The following is a 20,801-nucleotide window of genomic DNA, read 5'->3' on the forward strand; positions in this document are numbered from 1 at the left end:
ACTCATAATATCCATACCTTGTTCGGAATGCGGTTTCTAGAATGTCTTCGGATTGTACTTTGAATTGGTGATAGCAAGAACGCAGATCGATTTTTGAGAAATAGCTTGCACCTTGGAGTTGGTCGAAAAGATCGTCGATTCGAGGGAATGGATATTGATTCTTGATTGTGACTTTGTTTAGGGCTCGGTAGTCGATACACATGCGCATGGATCCATATTTCTTCATGACGAATAGAATTGGTGCTCCCTACGGTGATGACTTGGTTGGATAAAACCTTTTTCAAGCAGTTCGTCTAATTATTTCTTTAACTCCTTCATCTCGGTTGGTGCTAAATGATACGGGGCTTTGGAGATTGGAGCAGTACCAGGCACAAGATCGATCCTAAACTCTACTTCACGATCGCCAGGGATTCCAGGAAGTTCGTCAGGAAAGACATCAGAGAAATTGGAGACAATAGGCACGTTCTTTATCTCCTTTGGTTTAGATTCTTCGGTGACGTAAGCCATGAACGCTAAGCATCCTTGATTTAAACATTTGTTAGCCCTAATCATAGAAATTATCTTAACTTGGTCAGCGTCTTTGTCCCCTTCAATTCGAATGGTTCGTTTATCTGGGGCTCGAAGTTCAATGGTTTTGCTATTGCAAATGATACGAGCATGGTTGTTTGATAACCAATCCATACCAAGTACAATGTCAAAACCAGCAAGAGTCATTGGCAACAATTGAATAGGCAAAACAAAACCAGCTAACAAGATCTTTCCGTTTTCTAGGGCTTCGGAGATTTTAACGATTTCACCACCAGCGGTCTCGATGCTTAGAGTTTTATTTAGTTTTGTTAAAGGTTCATTTAATAGACTACAAAAGCTATAATTTATAAAACTTAAATTGGCACCCGAATCAAACAAATCTCTAGCATATGTGTTGTTGACTAGGAACGTACCGGTGATGGTTTCCGGCATGTCGACCGCTTTCTTTGTGTCAAGCATGAAAACTCTTGCATTGCCTTTCTTCGCTTGGCCACTTCCACCCGCACCACCAGTAGCGGGTTTTTTTTAGAGCACTCGAAGCTTAAGTGTCCCATTTCCTTGCAATTGAAGCAAGTCATGGTCTTTTTCCAGCAGTCGGCCATTGTGTGGCCAGGTTTGTGACATGAGTCGCAGATAGTTGTGGTAGAGGACGGAGCGAATTGGTAGCGACCCTTGTGATATTTCTTACATGTTTTGCATTGTGGGATGTTGGAATTGAATCCAGATTTGTTTTGATTTACGCCCTTGCCCTTGAATCGGGCGTTTCCTACAGTCTTCCTTTGGTCGTGAGATGACACAAATTTCTTATCTTCTTCCTTGTTGCAGACAAGGCCGCTCATCAAGTAACCAACCAATTCCATTGCGAAGTCGGCGGTTTGAGGGAGGTGAGATCTTACCATGTCGTGGATTTCCAGCGAGTGTCCACAAATGTATCTTGTTACTTTTCTGGGTTCTGGAGTGACCAGCTGGGGCACGAGTCGACAGTACTCGTGAAACTTAGTATTGTATTCTCGAAGATTTGTTCCTACGACCCTATGATTAAGGAACTTGGTTTGGATTTGATCGGTTTCATGCATAGGGCAGAATTTCGACATCATCATCTCCTTGAATTCTTCCCATGTTAGGTTGTACTACACTTGCCTTTCCTTGCACAAGATAAGTGTATTCCACCACTCCAATGCCTTGCCCTTGAACATTTGAGTTGAATATTGTATCTTTTCTTGCTCAGAACATTTGCTTATAATCACAATCGACTCCATTTCCTCAAGCCATCTAACAGTCTCAATGGCTTCCTTGTTGTCATAAAACTCTTTGGATCCAAAGTACTTAAAATCCTTAAACGAGCAACCTTCAATTTCTAATTTCTTAAACTTTTGCTTAACATCACCATAAGAATTGGACTCGTGAACACTCTCTTCCACATGAGACGGTTTAGGATGGGATTTGATAGATTTACGAGAGGGTTCAACAGATTGAGATTGCCTAGATTGAGTTCTAGCTTGAGATTCAACTCTCTATTTATAGTCTGATCAAGGGTCCCATCACTATACGCAATGGCCCCTTGATCTGCACATCGCGTATCGCGATGTAGCCATGAAACTTCACCCCTAGGTTTGCCACGTGGTGGGCGAGGTGCCACATGGTGACACGTGGCGACACAAAATGCCACCAGTTGACATGTGGCGACACGTGTCTTGGCCTGCCAGACTACGTCATCGTGATAAGCGATGACGTTGGCTCTTCGCGATCGCGTATCGCCATGTGACCATTTTCTTGGGTTCTAGAATAAGCCCTTCGCAATACGCGATGGGCTTGTCCTTTTTCCCGTCGCTTATCACTATGGGGCAGGAAGAAAGATTTTTCATTTTTAACCTTGGAGTTTATAACTTGTCACTTTAGGTCCTTTTTACTTTGAACTTGGTAACTTTGATCCAAAACCTTCGTGATATTACAGATTACGTCGATAAAAGTTGCAATACGGATGGGGTCCGTTGTAGAGTTTCTTGGGTAGTGATGCAAGGTTAGGTTGAGGTTGAAGTGCGGTTTGTTGAGTTAGTGCATAGTTCTTGCGCTTCTTGCTATGGTGGTGTGAGGAGAAGGCAGGCTTGGATGACTCGGGTTTCGATTCTTTGGGCTCAGTAGAGGGTTTATCAGCAGGTTTCTTCGATCCCTTCAACGTCAAAGTCTCGGCTTTAACATGATTATCAATTAAAGTTGTAGCAAGGTTAATCGCGTCACCAAGTTCCTTGGGAGCACTACTCAAGACACTATCTTGGATTTATCTTGGTAGTCCCTGAATCTACTTATCGATGGCACGCGAAGTTGGGGTAACAAGGTGAGGTACCAGCACACTGAGTTCATTGAAATGAGAGTGTAAATTGTGTGCTCACCACTCTCTTGTTTGAGGTTCCAAAACTCAGCTTTCAAATTCATGAGCTCATTCGGAGGTAGAATTGCTTGGTCATCAGTTTTTTCAGTTCATCCCACGGCATAGCCATGGCAGCTTCGGCACCACGAATTAACTTTTCCTTCACCCACCAGGTAAGTGACCCCTTTTCAAATACACTTGTAGCAAAACGGGTTCGCTTTTCATTGGGACACTCAATATGGATAAATTTTCTCTCCATTTGTTCGTACCACTGAAGTAGAGCAGTGGCACCTTTAGTTCCGTAAAAATATGAGGGTTTGGTACTAGTAAAAGTCTTAAATGAATAGTGAGATGCTTTAGGCTCACTTGAAGCAGAGGTGATACTAGCAGAAAGGTTCTGGCGAAATTGGGTCATTATATTGGGAATGACCACGTCTACTTGTTTGGTGATCTGAGCAGTTAACTTGCGGCTGGAGGTTTCAAAAGAACGACGCTTGTTGAAACAGAGAGACATTCTACGAACAATGATAACGAAAATCGTGAGCCTTGGAGTAAGGTGCGGTATAGAAATCCTTGTTAAAGTTTGTTTTAAAAGAAATAAATAAGTAATTACATAATTGAAAATAAAAAAAATCATAACAAAAATATTAAATCTTGTATGGAACTTTAGAGTTTTCATGAACCACCATGGACACTTATTTTACAACACTAAAAGAAACTTGAAATTAAATCAAACCGAAAGCTGGGTATTCGTGTATTACCGCGACTTGACAGACTTTCAGTTAAAAAATATTGTAAAACATTGAGGTTCGGAGTCACACGTCGCATGAACCACCATGACTTGCGTGACATCCTTAGGAGTGCAACCATATTCTTTTCACAAAGCTTAATAGAGTTCATGCCCTTTCCTAACTCTCCAAGTAAGCAACCGGGTCCCGCGTCTGATTGGAATTTATGCGCATTGCTTAACCTTAGGTTTCAATAACCTTGGTGTCAAGAGTTTTTGAAAACAATCATGTCCCCCTTACAGTTTACTACATACCTGCCATATAGAACCATCTTTAAGAAAAAGAAATATCAGGACACCACAATAAAAATCGATAATTGAAAATGTTTGAAAAATCTTTGTTTTTAGGCATAAGCCTTGGACTTGTGTGTGCTTTGTGTACATGAGGCGCAGATGAATTGACAATAAAATATTAAGCAAGTGCATTGAACAATTACATAAGGCCCACAAAATTTTCTAATCATGCAACCTAAACAATTAAGCAAATAAAGTATAACTAACAGGACATTACGTCTAATATCTTATCTTATAGTCATGACTCTGATACCAATCTGTAACACCCCAGCTAAAGCGGAATATGCCTAGGTGTGACGTACAGATTGTTCAAAACACATTTGACACTATTAAGCGATAACAATATCATTAATTCATTCAAATCATAAGTACACAAGTTGATCAAATAAATAAATACAAAGGAAAGAAATGAAACAAACGTCTTCTTTGTTTATTATTTAAATAATCTAACTTCTAGTATCTTTGTCATTTCATCCTCTAATGAAGGTACCTGTAGCATATATATAAAATAAAGTCAACTAATTGAGTTGTTGGTGAGTCCACACAAGTTTGATATAAGTACATAGAAATCAAACAACTCCATGAAACTTAGTGTAGAAATAACGCAAGCAATCTCTTTTCCATTTGGTAACAACCAAATGTACTCGGATCGGGGGTCCCTATTCCACTCATAACATCGAGGTCCTGAGTGCATAGAGGGGCATATGATCATGCTTAATGAGGAAACCATGAGCACGTAATATTTGAGCAAGTAAGCAAATAAACACACAAGTCCATGTAACGAATTGTAGTTTGTAAATAATGAATAAATGAAATTGAAATGTTGATAGGATATATATATGGTACCCCCAAAATAGTTAAAAATGGTAAAAAAAGGGGGTATGAGAAACTCACCTTTGAAATTGGAAGGACAACTTGGAAACGAAACGGGAAGCGCGTTATATGAAACCAAAAGTTCGAATCTCACGAGCTAAAATAATAAGAACACGAGAATTACTAACTAATTAATGGAAATAACATGTCGGTTTTAAAGTTCATATATTATTGTTTGTATATATACTTTAACACATTTTAACGTATATTAATATTTAAGTCTAACGGGTTTTAACAATCTATTATTATTATTATTATTATTATTATTATAATATTACTTATAAAAAGAATATTAAATTTTGAATATAATAACGTTTACGGGATTTTAGCGTTACTGGTATATTTTAGTGTAAACGGTTGATGGTTTAGATTAAAGTTACAATGATATTATATTATATATACATTTTTGTATATTTACTTTACGAGTTTTAACGAACGGTTCGGGTTTGTAGAAGTTTGGTTCTTGGTTGTAAAGGTTAAAACAATCTATAACAATTGTTATTTAGCTTAAAAATGATTTTATTTTTTATTATGATTTATATATATATATATATATATATATATATATATATATATATATATATATATATATATTTATTATAACTAATTAAAAATGGTTTTAAAAAATATAAAATGGATATGTAGTGACCCTGTTCGAACCTATGTCTCCATGAGCATAACAAACATACAAAACCATTACACGAGATTGTTTTGTGGTTAAAAGATGAAAACAATAATTTATAAACACATTCACCACTTCATCTTCTTCACCATAAACCCTAGGATTTCAATTCTCTTAATCCGTACAATGTTTGCCTGATTTAGGTTGGGTTATTTTTTTATTATTTTATTTTAATAATTTACACTTCTGGCCCCTGAACTATCAAAACCTTTATATTTTGTTTTTAAACTTTATTTACCCTTTGAACCTTAAACTTTGTAAACATATATAGTAGAAAACTTGGTATACTTTAATATCTTTAAATTGTTTACCTTTTATACCCGTATAGTTTTAAACTTTGATTATTTTATAAACTCTTAAGTCTCGGAGATTCGTTAATTGAACATACGTATAGATAATGAACGAATACAAACTCTTAATCATTGAAATGGATATAAATTGATAACTTACAAAAAAACCAATGCATTGAAACGATAAAGCAGGTCGGTTTAACGAATACAAATACAAATACGAATACGAAAAACTGAAAAATGTCACACGTAACACTACAGTTAACCTGAGTAAAAAGACTAGTGTGCTATGTGGTTGTACACTTGGGTGAAAATGTAACATTGTTACTTTTCAAACCCGACCCGTTCTATATTTTCGAATCCTTGTATATAATGTTATCCTTGTCATATTTATTTTGTTACACGTCGGTCGTGGTTAATTTGTTCGTTAATGATCTTAACCCCTTTACTTAGCTTATGAAACTTTTTAACCTAAACAAATAATCAAGGAAGAAATTTGTAAATTATTCACAAACCCCATCTCTCTCTCTCCTCCCTCCCGTCATCCTTTACCCCCTTCTTCTTCTTCTTCTTCTTCTTCTTCTTCAAGTTTTGATCAACAAATCAAGCCGTAAAACACAGAATTTGACATGTTTACTCACGTCTTGTTAAACACGTCAATAATCTAAATGGTAATCCCACGTAATTGACAGCAAACATTGAATGAATTGATCGACTATCATTATTAATCGATGTGGACTGAAAGCTATAAGATATGTGGTTAGATATAACGATCTAGTAGCATGCTTAGGGTCCCTATACGTGATATGCCTTTACGTGTTTGCACACTGTATTATATTACTGATTTCTGTAGATTAAATATTATTTAATGATTTTATATTATTCTTGTACACAAAAGCACACACAACTCCGGGGCTACGCGTCACGCTCAAAATCATTTTCAAAACACTAGATGTTATTTTAAATTGGGAAATTTATTAAGAATTCCAATCATTTTTACTCCCTTCTCCTTGAAGATGATTCATGTTACGGATATGTAGTAATTGTAGGGGGGAGACACTTGTTCTCCGAACCCTTGGCACCAAGGCTTACAAGCCTAAAGAAATGCAATGCGTATAAATCTCAATCAACCGTGAGATCTGGTTGCTTTCCTGAAAGGTTCGGCGAGGGTGTGAAACTTATTAAGCCAAAGCATATCTCCCCAAACGCCCACGAATCTACTAACCTCATTGTATCAAACGTGGTCATGTGGCGACCACACCCTTAAATTATAACAGAATTCATGGTGATACGTGGCTAAACTAGGTTCTTCCTTATTATGTTTTAGTTGAAAGACTTTGTGGGAAAATCCATGGTGATGCATGGATAACCCAACCATTAACCTCAACGCCCTCATCTCAATTTTAACAAATTTTAAATATGTTGTTGGAAAATTAAGCCTTGGTGATACATGGATATTTCAACGATGAGATTTTTGTTTCAATTTTTCATTTTGTTATTAATGGTTATTTTCTCATTTTGTTGGGACAATCTCATGGTGGTTCATGTACGTCTCAACCCTCGACTCAAGTTTTATTACTTTACTTAATTATTTTCCTCAATACTTCAAGTTAAGCTTAATAAAATTTTCATTTTGTACCCTCATGAATTTCACAAACTCGAAATTTCGTATAGTTATAAAACTTATCCCAAAACCTAATAAAGTTTCACGTTTGGTCCTTTAGCATGCGTTCTTCCCGCCTCATTAATCGTTAGCGTCACACCGACAACTGTCACACCTCAACCTATGGCGGAAATACCAGGGTGTGAGCTGATTGCTCACAGCTCTCAAGGTACTATCATGCAAAATTTAAAATGATAATAGCAATTATTCCAATTTAAATAATCCAACAAATTTCAAATAACCCAAAGTACATAATTCCATAAATAAAACAAGTAAAAAAATAAATAAAAGTTTCAACGATGAGATTGTTGTTTCAATTTTTTATTTTGTTATTAATGATTATTTCTCATTTTGTTGGGACAATCTCATGGTGGTTCATGTACGTCTGAACCCTCGACTTAAGTTTTATTACTTTACTTAATTATTTTCATCAATACTTCAAGTTAAGATTAATAAAATTTTCATTTTGTACCCTCATGAATTTCACAAACTCGAAATTTCGTATAGTTATAAAACTTATCCCAAAACCTAATAACGTTTGGTCCTTTTAGCATGCGTTCTACACGCCTCATTAACCGTTAGCGTCACACCGACAACTGTCACACCTCAACCTATGGCGGAAATACCTGGGCGTGAGCTGATTGCTCACAGCTCTCAAGGTACTATCATACAAAATTTAAAATGATAATATCAATTATTTCGATTTAAATAATCCAAAAAATTTCAAATAACCAAAATACATAATTCCATAAATAAAACAAGTAAAAAAATAAATAAAAGTTTCAACGATGAGATTTTTGTTTCAATTTTTTATTTTGTTATTAATGATTTTTTTCTCATTTTGCTGGGACAATCTCATGGTGGTTCATGTACGTCTCAACCCTCGACTTTAGTTTTATTACTTTACTTAATTATTTTCATCAATACTTCAAGTTAAGCTTAATAAAATTTTCATTTTGTACCCTCATGAATTTTACAAACTCGAAATTTCGTATAGTTATTAAAATTATCCCAAAACCTAATAAATTTTCACGTTTGGTCCTTTTAGCATGCGTTCCTCCCGCCTCATTAACCGTTAGCGTCACACCGACAACTGTCACACTTCAAACTATGGCGTAAATGCCGGAGTGTGAGCTGATTGCTCACAGCTCTCAAGGTACTATCATGCAAAATTTAAAATGATAATATCAATTATTCCAATTTAAATAATCCAACAAATTTCAAATACCCAAAGTACATAATTCCATAAATAAAACAAGTTAAAAAAAAACAAATAAAAGTTTAAGTTCTTATATCTTGTTCTCTAGCATGGAACCCTAAGTTTCTTCAAACAAACTTGATAATCATATCATATGGTAACCTGCATATGCGTTAAAAATACAATAATTTTTCAACACTAGGCTGAGTGAGTAAAACACCATATAAGTGAATATATAATAATAAATTAAAGTGCAAACTGTATCAAGTGAGATAAGCAATTTAACCAAATGAGCAAGTAAATAAGTTGTCGGTAAAACCATTTTCAATTCGTCGGACTTTGGCTACTACAATGGTTCTATGATCATACTATTATGAGAATATATGTTGGACCTCTCCTAATGCAAATCAAAATAGAGCATATAAGCGTATAACACGTTAGGCATAAACTGTTAATAATAAAATATTTTGAAACGTATATGTCCCCAAAACAATAAAAATGAGTTAAAAGAGGGGAGTATGCTACTCACCTTATCAGATGAGCGACGAGATTAGTAAGATAATAAGAATGTAGACGGCGATTCAAGGGTTGACGATATAGCCTAATAAAGGATTAAATATGGAAATCAACCTAAGGAATTGATGGATAGAATAGGGTTTGAGAGTTGATAGTTAATTATTATTTTGTTAAATATATAACATTTAAACTTATTAGTTTATAGATATTTAATTTATTCAACATTATATTTTATTATTTAATAATACTTGTTTAATATATATAAATATAAAAATGTTATAAAATACATCTTTATAACATAAAATTTAATTAGTTAGTTAAATCATATATATATATATATATATATATGGGATGGATCTTGCGAGAAGTGATATTACAACGAGAAGTGCGAGAAGTGAATGTGTAACTCCATTAATCCCTAATTTTTCACTCCCTTGCTTATGATGTTACCTACATGTATGTAGGTTGGTTGTATTTATGTCTTAATACACATTTAAACCTACCTATACACATACAAATGTACCGAGTCACATTGAAACCTACGTACCTACACACATACAAACATACATACAAAAATATACAAACATACGTACCTACACACGTACGTACGCACCTACACACGTACATACGCACAATGGAGTAAAATTAGGGATTAGTAGAGTTACACCTTCACTTCTCGCACTTCTTGTTGTAAAAAAACTTCTGAAATGATCCAATACCATATATATATATATATATATATATATATAGAGAGAGAGAGAGAGAGGGCGGTTACTGTACAATAATCCCTTATCGTACAAACCGTACACGACTAATCCAAGCGTCCGATCAAATATTTAATACACGCGCCTCTATTCTTCAAAAAGGGTAAGATCGTCAATTAGTCTCCATTAATCTCCCTAAAATCACTCCCAAGATCCCGGCGACAAAAGCGTACAAGAAATAATCAACCTCTAAAATCAACTAATTCAGGCGACGAAAGTGTAACATTTCGGGTTTTTCACTTTAACTTTGTAACCGTTACCCGACCCATTTATGGGTCCGGGCTCTTTAATTAATAAAATTCCCGTATTTATCGAATTATAATTACTTTAATTTTTTAATTATCATTTCATCAATTTAACTTTGACACTTTTAATCCAAAACAAAAAGCTTAAACCTTTATTTGTCCATCCTCAAAATTTAAGGTTCTATATGTAAATATTGTCTTGACCCATATTGTTTAATGGATATCCATTACCAAACCCGACCCACCTTCACATTTTCTTGTACCCGAATCAAGAAATCAATCAATTGAATGTCCTAATCTGTTTGTAATCAATATAATGATCTGGAAATCGCTTATTTATGCTAGGCGCTGCCTCATCAATTGACCCGTTTTTCCTTTTAAACCTAGCCGACACTACTTTTTCAACCATTGACCGCGTAAACGTTGGTATTGTTGCAATTAAATTCATGGATACCTTCCTTGTTTGATGACCGACAATACCCCCTTATTTAATTGAACCATTGCACTCGTTATTTGCTCGTTCATAACCCCTTTTAGCGTCGGCCCTGTTCACGCTCATTCTCCCTCTTCTGTGTTCGTCCTAAGGTAATTAAATACTGGGTTTAGATTGCGTTTGCATGAGAATCATTAACCCCAAACCTGATTTAATCAACTGTAAACGAATTGGGTTAATTGATTTTTCTAGGGTTCTTGGCTAAAGGGGCAAAAATCAGATTCTGTTTATATTTAAACGATCTGGGTTATAAGCAATCTGCACATGCAGTTCGCATGGTTGGGCTGTATGTGTATCAAATTCAGGTCGTGGGTTCAATCCACACTGAACCCGTTTTCTTCTTTTGTTTTGGGTTTTATAATTATTTTTCAAGTAACCTATTGTATTATTAATATTAATGATTAATAATTATTGTTTAAACTAAAAACCAACCTTATTATACTCGTCAATTCATGTTTTCATTTAAATATATTTATTACTAAGAAACAGGATCAAATACAATTTATTCTTAACATGAAAACGGTGAGAACCAATTTGTTGTTATGATTAAGTTTATTTTATAGGTGTTTCCTGCTATTTTTTGTTCGTATTTGCTAATTATCGATTATGAGACGTTATAAGTATTTGCTTATTTAAAATTTGTTGTTATTATTAGATGTTTTCTTTTGCTGTTATAAGTATTTGCTGGTATATGTTGTTATTATTTTGTTCTTGATTTTGATTCCTTTGTTGTAATTTTTAGGTTCTTTTCTTTGTTATTATAAGTCATTATTTATGTACATTGTTATTGTAGTTGGTATTGTTTCTTACGTTCGCATTTTTAAATAAATTTACATTATTTCCAACGTACTCATGTTAAGATCAAAATGTACATGAACCTTCCCCTTATTACTAATGCACGTTTTTCGTATAGATATAAAGATTCATATATAAATAAAGGAGATTATAACTTAACAACTAACGTTTTGATAAATATATAAATCAAGTAATATTCGTTATAAAACTAAAAAAATAATATTTTATTATGTTTTCTTAAATCAAAAATATAGTTTTATAATAAATCCTTATAAAATATTAAAATAACATTTCCTTGTCATTAATTAAATCTTGTACTTAACGAGTCCTTTTGCTCTCGTTTACTCATAGGCTCTAACGTTCGTGTGTAATTCCTTCTCTCGTTTTCACTACCTTAATCATCCTCGTTCATCTTTGAGGTGAGTACCACATTCCCCCTTTTTACTCGTTTTCATACTGTTTTGGGGACATATGCGTAACTCAGTATACTTTCACACTTTATCTATACACAAAACTGCAATCGTTGTCTATGTGTTAACTAATCTCATGCCATACTTGTTATATGTTTATATGCTCAATGTGAACCGCATTCGGAGAGGTTCAGCATAATCTCAGAATATAGTATGATCATACGCTAGTCGATTTAGCCTTGTGCTTTTCGACATCTCATTTTATTTGCACATTGGTTGATTTGTTAATCTCATTTGACGCGTTGCAGCTACGTATTTTAGTATTTATTATGTATAACTGAACTGGTGTGTTGCTCACTCAACCTCGTGTTGACAAACTATATTTTTTTCAACGCATATGTAGGTCACCGTTTGATGTGAAGTGTGGACTTAGAAGAATTGTCTTAAGGACTTATGCTAAAAGAGTTTATTTTTTGAGACTATGAATTTTCATCTGAATTATTTGATTTTTTTGTTTACTTTGGATTTCTTTTTGTAATGAATAATGGTGTTATTTGAATTAAATATATAGATAATTAAATTTATAATTGTGCGTGATAGTAACCTTGCGAGTTGTGACAATCAGTCCATGCCCCGGCATTTCCGCCGTTGGTTGGGGTGTGACAGATTGGTATCAGAGCCGAAGGTTTAAGATAGGTCGTTAGAGATTGCCTTAGACACATGTTTAGGAGCCCTATACGTGCTTATCTGCTTATCTTACGTGTTCTATTTGATTGTTACTGCTTTCCCTTAGTTAATAATTTTTCTTATTATATTATTGTCATGCACACACGCACTGCTCCGAGGCTATGCCTCAAAACCAAAAAAAATTTATTTAAAAATAAATCAATATTAGATTGCTTTTTAATTGCGGGAAATTCCTTAAGAATTCCCACCCGTTGTTTTTACTCGTTCTCCTTAGGGCTAGGTTAGATGGCATGTCCCTATCATAAGAAAAAAAAGGGAGAGAAACTATGAGTTGGGCATTGGCAAAACGGTTTCGAGAACCAAAGGTAAGACGCTAATCCTTACCTGGGTGATAACCTGACCACAATACTTAACCCTATGGACCCGGGCGAGACCCATGAATGCCATATGACCGACACCCTAAGCTGTCAACCGTGACCACATTAGTGGTTGCATTCCTTATAATACTTTTAAAACCGAATTCATGGTGGATCGTGGCTTAAATTCGGTAACCTTTTGATTATGGGTTTTACGTAATTTCAAGTGGTTAGTCGGGAATCCCGACTATCCATATGTTAACTTGTTTCGTATTTTTGTCGGATACTCCGACTACCTATGTCTTGTTTCGATAGTTCGTTATTTAGTTTGGTCGGTTAAAGACGCTTATCGGGCCGAAAAACTATATTTCATTGATAATTCGTTAATTAGTTGGGATAACCAAATTTCCATGTAACGCTCATGGACTGTCCAACTCAATTGTTTATTCGTTATTTATTGTTGGGCCACTCAAATTGCCATGGAAAGCCCATGGGAGGCCAACGTTCCGAGATGCATTTCGTTATATTTTTGTGTGAAACTAACCTAACTGAAACTTAATATTTTTTTTAAACTAACTTTGTTTCCTCATAAATATTTACACATATGATCCCCCAACTCATGAACCTTTACTCTTATTTTCCCGTAGAATGTCGTCACTCAGAAGTCAACGTCGCCATCAACATTCATCTGGCTGACGCGACCGCCGCCTGGCTGCTAGAATCACGAGAGAATTTGCTGCTGCTATGCCTGAAATTGTCGCCCAAATCCAGAGCCTCAACTCTAACGGTTCAGCCACCTCGGCTGCACCCAATAACTATGATTTCCGTAACTTCTTAGCCACCAAACCTCCGTCCTTCCGTGGGGAGGAAAATGCCACCACCTTGCTCTAATGGTTTGAAGAAATGGAGAATGATATACATCTATTTATACATCTCAAATCCCGTGTAAAGTTTTGTTTCTTTAATGTTTTGAGTTCGGTTTGATTCGTGTTTCGTTTATCTTTCTTTAATTTAAGTTTTGAGTCAAGTATGTTATAGTTATAGTGTTTTATATCTTTTGGTGTTTTGCATGTTAAACTTAATTCTTTCTATCATTTCATGCGAAGTTTATGCTCGTTTTGCTCATCATTGATTACATGATTACTTCATTTACGAGTTTTGATTTATGTTCATGTAGATGGTGGCTTGGTGAACAAGGGAATGAAGATCTAGAAGGTTCTAAGCATTACTTGGAGTTCAAGGAAGAATAATATCAAGATTTGGCAACAAATAACAAGAAATAACATGAAAAATTCGTGGGATACATCAGAAGGGCGCCGCGCCGCGCTAAGGCAAGGGCCAAGGCGGTCGCGGGGCGCCTAGGGCTCCCTTGTCAGCACGTTTTGCAAGTTACAAGGCCCAGTTCGTTTAATATATAAAGGGTTATAACCTAGCCGATTCTAAGTTTTTTCCAGCTGATTTTCCAAGGGTTTAAGCTAAGATTGAAGGTGTTTTGGAGGCTAGGAAGAGAGGAGATCATAGAGATTTCATACAATTGTTCAAGGATCGATTAAGACGGGTTCTCTCGTACTCTATCTTTGTTCTTGTTCATTATCTTTCATGATGTTTCTCTTTATTTTTAAGACTTGTTTAGTATTGTTTTTAATAATGATGCTAAGCTAGACTTCATGTCTACCTAGGTTTGATGAACATGTTTGAGACTTGATTCTTGCTTTGGACTTATGCTTTGATTATGGTTTCGTTTTATTAATAGTAAAAGACTTGATTTTGTTTACATGATGCATATGAATGTTTATTATCTTGGTTGATTATTAATTATTGCTTCACATGGATCTTGCTTTCTATTGATTGTGTTCTTTAGATATTAGGGTTCATGTTTAATCATTACTTGGTGTTTTTATTATTATGGTTGAATAGGCCTATTAGATCATAGAAGCTTGTTAATCGTTAATTAGGATTTTGAATGTTTTGCTAAATTCCAATAGCTGTGAGGTGAGGAGTTGCTCATGTGTCTTGGTCAATTGCATGCTAGGATAGTAGTGACAATATTCTTGCTTATTGTATTGATCCATGTTCATGATGTCATGTTAAGTTTATCAAGTTATCTAGGGTTTAGTGTTTCGTAAGATTGCTTGCTTTAGATACTATTAATTAACTCTAATTGATGACTTTGGGGAAATCAATAATACTGATTGCTTAATAATCTAATAATTGTTCTTTGGGATTTCGTTTGATTCAGTCATGGGTCCTTAGGGTATTGTTAGATGAATATGTTTAGAAATCAGTTTCCATAATCATGTTATTTGTCCATTGCTTGATGATTGTTGATGCATGGGATTCTTACCTAGGTAGATTCCTTATCTTATTGGTTTCGATCTTGTGTTGGTTTGCTTGTTTCTCGTTTACTTGCTTATTTGTTTTCTTAATTTAATATTAGTTTTAAAAAACCCCCTTAAAACATTAATAATAAATAGTCGTGTCATAAGTCGAGTCTAATTAGTTAATTAACGTAATTTATAGAGTCCTGTGGGTTCGATATTCCGGACTTACTTAGCTTTAGTACAATTGACCGTTTCACTTGCCGGTGTTTTGTGTAGTTGAGTCTTAAGTCTAGTTTTTATTACTTGTTTATTTTAGTTAATATTTAATTGACTGTTTTAAGCACATCAGAGAACATATTTATCCACTGTGAATGTCCGGATGTCAAACAGACCAAGTTTGCTTCTAGCTGCTTTGTGGATCGAGCTGTTATATAGTGGAATGCCCTGAGGAATGACCAAGGGTCCGATTTGGTCGTGGCTATGCCTTGGGAGGAACTGAAGGAGGTGATGAAAAAGGAATTTTGCCCGGAACATGAACTGCAGAGGTTGGAAGCGGAGTTTTGGGATCTTAAGAAAATTGGTGGCGTTAACTCCATTTATTCTAGATGATTTCGCGAACTAAGCCATATTGTGCCACATCTGGTAACCCCTGAGACCCGCGGAATTCATAAATAAATTCTCGGTCTCCCACTCGCTTTCCGTGATGCTATAATAAGTCGTAACCCATTAACCATCGGTGAGGCAATGGACCTAGCTGCCTCCCTCACCGACAGTCACGTATGGGATGGAGCCTTGTCTCCCAAGGATTCCAAGCCCACCCCCGACAAGACAAAAACCGACTCCTCTACCATGCCAAAGGTGAGGCCAAACCATCCAACAACAACAACCGCTTCAACAAGAACCACCAAAAACGTAAGCCCAACTACCAAAACTACTCCGTCAACCAATCCAACAACCAAGCCCAAAATGACCCTAATGCCCCGAACAAGAAAGCTTAATTTGGCCCACATCCCCTTTGTGCCAGGTGTAACCGCCATCACCCGGTTCAATCCCGCTGCCAGTTATGCACTCACTTCAACCGTTACGGCCACCTTGCCAATACTTGTCGTGCACCGCCTGGTGCCCAAGTTGTCCAAACCCGGTCTGCACCCCCTACAGCTAGACCTGCTGCTAACCCTGCTCAGCCCGGTGTCCCTAATACCCGAGCTTGCTACCACTGCGGAGACCCTAATCATTTTCGTAACGCCGACTCACTACTCACCCATGCTAACCAAGCCCATGCCATGCCTGCACCTCCATATGTTACCCATCCACCACAAGCCCAAGTATACCATGCACCGTACTACACTGCTCAAGCCTACCAAGTGAAAACCTACCAACCTCAAGCCTATGCACCCCAAACCCATGCACCTCCTGTGCCTCAGCTCATGGCCCCTCAATCGGCATCAACTCAATCTCCTGTAATTCAAGCTCCTCCTTTGAACCAAGTTGCTCAAACCCCTATAGGGTCCAATGGTTGTGCGTTTATGATGAATGTGAATCAAGCTCAGAGTTCTAGCGATGTGGTGAATGGTACGTTTCTCATTGATAATCATCATGCTTCGGTTTTGTTTGATACGGGTGCCGATAAGAGTTTTATATCTTTGGATTTTGTGTATATTATTGATAAGCCTCGTGATAAGTTGACTAGACCTTTTACCGTAGAAGTAGCCGACGGAAATTTTATTATTATTGACTCAGTAATCAGAGATTGCATCATAGTCCTTAACAAAGTAAGAGTTCCTAATTGACCTCATTCCGATGCAAATGGGTAGTTTCGATGTAATCATAGGGATGGATTGGTTAACTCTTAATTTTGCGGAAGTAGTTTGTTTCGAAAAGTTCATTCGAATACCTCTAAAAACGGTCGTATTCTTAAGGTTTTCGGTGATACTCAAACGTCTAAGATTAATCTCATGTCGTGCTTTCAAGCTCAACGTTATTTGCGCAAGAAATGTGTCGCCTTCCTAGCTCTCGTGGTGGAGAAAGAGCGGAAAGAGAAGAAATTATCCGATATCCCGGTTGTTCACGATTTTCCCGATGTTTTTCCCGATGATGTCACTGGTGTTCCTCCGGTTCGCCAAGTCTAATTCCGAATTGATCTTATACCCGAAGTTAACCCCGTAGCTAAAGCCCCTTACCGTCTTGCACCCTCCGAGATGCAAGAACTCTCGAGTCAACTCCAAGAACTTTCGGACAAGGGTTTCATTCGCCCGAGTCTTCTCCTTGGGGCGCACCTGTGCTTTTTGTCAAGAAGAAAGATGGTTCGTTCCGTATGTGCATTGACTACCGTGAACTCAACAAATTTACCATCAAGAATCGTTATCCGCTCCCTCGAATCGACGATCTTTTCGATCAACTTCAAGGAGCCGCATGCTTCTGGAAGATCGATCTCCATTCGGGATATCATCAACTCCGAGTTAGTGATGATGACATTCCCAAGACCGCCTTTCTTACTCGTTATGGTCATTACGAGTTCTGTGTTATGCCTTTTGGGTTGACAAATGCACCCGCGGTGTTTATGGATCTCATGAACCGTGTTTGTAAACCTTATTTGGACAAGTTCGTTATTGTTTTCATCGATGACATCTTGATCTATTCGAAATTCGAGAGCGACCATAAGAATTATCTCCATACCATTCTTGATCTGCTTCGAAAGGAGCAATTGTATGCCAAGTTTTCTAAGTGCAAGTTTTGGTTGAAAGAAGTTCAGTTTTTGGGCCACATTTTTAACGAAAAGGGTATTCATGTTGATTTTGCAAAGATCGAAGCTGTTAAGAATTGGAAGCCGCCTACGACTCCCACCGAAGTTCGTTCTTTTCTCGGTTTGGCGGGTTATTACCGTCGCTTCATTCATAACTTTTCCAAGATCGCATTGCCCCTCACCGCTTTAACACATAAAGGTAAAACCTTTGTGTGGGGGTCAAAGCAAGAAGAAGCCTTTGAAACTCTTAGGGACACGCTTTGCAATGCTCCTATTCTTGCTCTTCCGGAAGGAAATGAAGACTTTATCATTTTCTGTGACGCTTCTAACCAAGGCCTTGGTTGCGTTCTTATGCAACGAGGCAAGGTTATCGCTTACGCTTCGAGACAACTCAAGGTCCACGAGAAAAATTATACGACGCATGATCTCGAACTTGGTGCTGACGTATTTTCCTTGAAAATTTGGAGACATTACCTCTATGGTACGAAGTGTGTGGTGTTTACCGATCACAAGAGTCTCCAACACATTTTTGACCAAAAAGAACTCAATATGAGACAACGTAGATAGGCCGAGTTGCTTAGCGACTACGCATGCGAATTCGCTATCATCCTGGAAAAGCGAATGTCGTGGCTGACGCTCTCAGTCGTAAGAAGCCATTGAAATCGATACTTCTTACTTGTGTTCTTGTTCAAAATGATCTCGAAAAGCGTGTTCTCGATGCTCAACATGAATCCGTCACCGAAGGTAATATGTATGAAGAGATGTCGTGTGGTGCTGAAACCCAACTTGAAACTAAACCCAATGGTTTGCTTTACTTTCTGAACCGCTTATGGAAACCTAATCGTGATGATCTTCGCACATTTATTATGGATGAAGCTCACAAGTCACGATATTCCATACATCCCGGTGCGGATAAGGTGTACGCTGACCTTCGTTATGTCTATTGGTGGCCTGGTATGAAGAAGGATATCGCTTTGTATGTTTCTAAATGCCTCACTTGTTCCAAAGTGAAAGCTGAGCATCCTCGACCTTTTGGTTTACTCGAGCAACCTCCCGTCCCCGAGTGGAAATGGGAAGGTATTGCTATGGATTTTATCACTAAGATTCCTTCTACCCGCAAGCAACATGATAGTATTTGGGTAATTGTTGATCGTCTGACTAAGTCTGCTCATTTCATTCCCATCAAAGAGACTTATTCTGTCGAGCAATTGGCGCGTATCTACGTTGAGAAAATTGTTTGTCATCATGGAACTCCGTTATCTATTATATCTGATCGTGATGGTCGTTTTACTTCTCGTTTTTAGAACTCACTTCAATCCTCTTTGGGTACTCGATTCGATCTTAGTACTGCTTATCACCCGCAATCTGACGGTCAATCCGAGCGAATGATTCAAACTTTAGAGGATATGCTCCGTTCTTGTGTCCTCGATTTTGGAGGAAATCGGGATATTCATCTACCGCTCATCGAGTTCTCTTATAATAATAGTTTTCACTCTAATATTGGTATGGCACATTTTAAAACGCTCTATAGTCGTAAATGTAGATCTCCGATCTGTTGGAACGAAGTTGGTGAATCTCAAATCACTAGTCCTGAACTTGTCCAAGAAACGACTGATCGTATTGCTCAAATTCGTCAAAATCTCCTTGCTGCTCGTAGTCGTCAGAAGAGTTATGCTGATAAGAGACATAAACCCCTTGAGTTCAGTGTTGGTGATTTTGTTTTACTCAAAGCTTCCCCTTGGAAGGGAGTTGTTCGTTTTGGAAAGAAAGGAAAACTAGCTCCACGTTTCATTGGTCCTTTTGAGATTATTGATAGAGTTGGTCCTGTTGCGTATCGTCTCAAACTTCCTGTTGAACTCTCTAATATTCACCAGGTGTTTCATGTTTCTAACCTCAAGAAGTGTCTTGCCGAGGGTAATCTCCACATCCCTCTCGATGAAGTTAGTATCGATGAGACTATGCATTTCGTTGAGCAACCTGTTGAGATTATGGATCATATGGATAAAGTTACTAAGCGAAGCCGCATTCCTTTGGTTAAAGTTCGTTGGAATTCTAAGCAAGGCGCAGAGTTTAAGTGGGAGCGTGAGGACCAGATGAAACTCAAGTATCCTTATCTTTTCGTTGCTGATTCTCTAATTTCAGGACGAAATTCCCAAAAGTAGGGGATATTGTAACATTTCGGGTTTTTCACTTTAACTTTGTAACCGTTACCCGACCAATTTATGGTTCCGGGCTCTTTAATTAGTAACATTCCCGTATTTATCGAATTATAATTACTTTAATTTTTTTAATTATCGTTTCATCAATTTAACTTTGACACTTTTAGTCCAAAATAAAAAGCTTAAACCTTTATGTGTCCATCCTCAAACTTTAAGGTTCTATATGTAAATATTGTCTTGACCCATATTGTTTAATGGATATCCATTACCATTTTCTTGCACCCGAATCAAGAAATCAATCAATTGAATGTCCTAATCCGTTTGCAATCAATATAATGATTTGGAAATCGCTTATTTATGCTAGGCGCGGCCTCACTGTCAATATAATTACGATAATTACGTCTCAATTGACCCGTTTTTCCTTTTAAACCTAGCCGACACTACTTTGTCAACCATTGACCGCGTAAATGTTGGTATTATTGCAATTAAATTCATGGATACCTTCCTTGTTTGATGACCGACAATACCCCCTTATTTAATTGAACCATTGCACTCGTTATTTGCTCGTTCATAACCCCTTTTAGCGTCGGCCCTGTTTACGCTCATTCTCCCTCTTCTGTGTTCGTCCT

This window comes from Bidens hawaiensis, unplaced genomic scaffold (assembly GCF_021521415.1).
Source record: "Bidens hawaiensis isolate Kalapana, Puna unplaced genomic scaffold, B.hawaiensis_p1.1 tig00017952_1, whole genome shotgun sequence".
Classification (NCBI taxonomy): Eukaryota; Viridiplantae; Streptophyta; class Magnoliopsida; order Asterales; family Asteraceae; genus Bidens; species Bidens hawaiensis.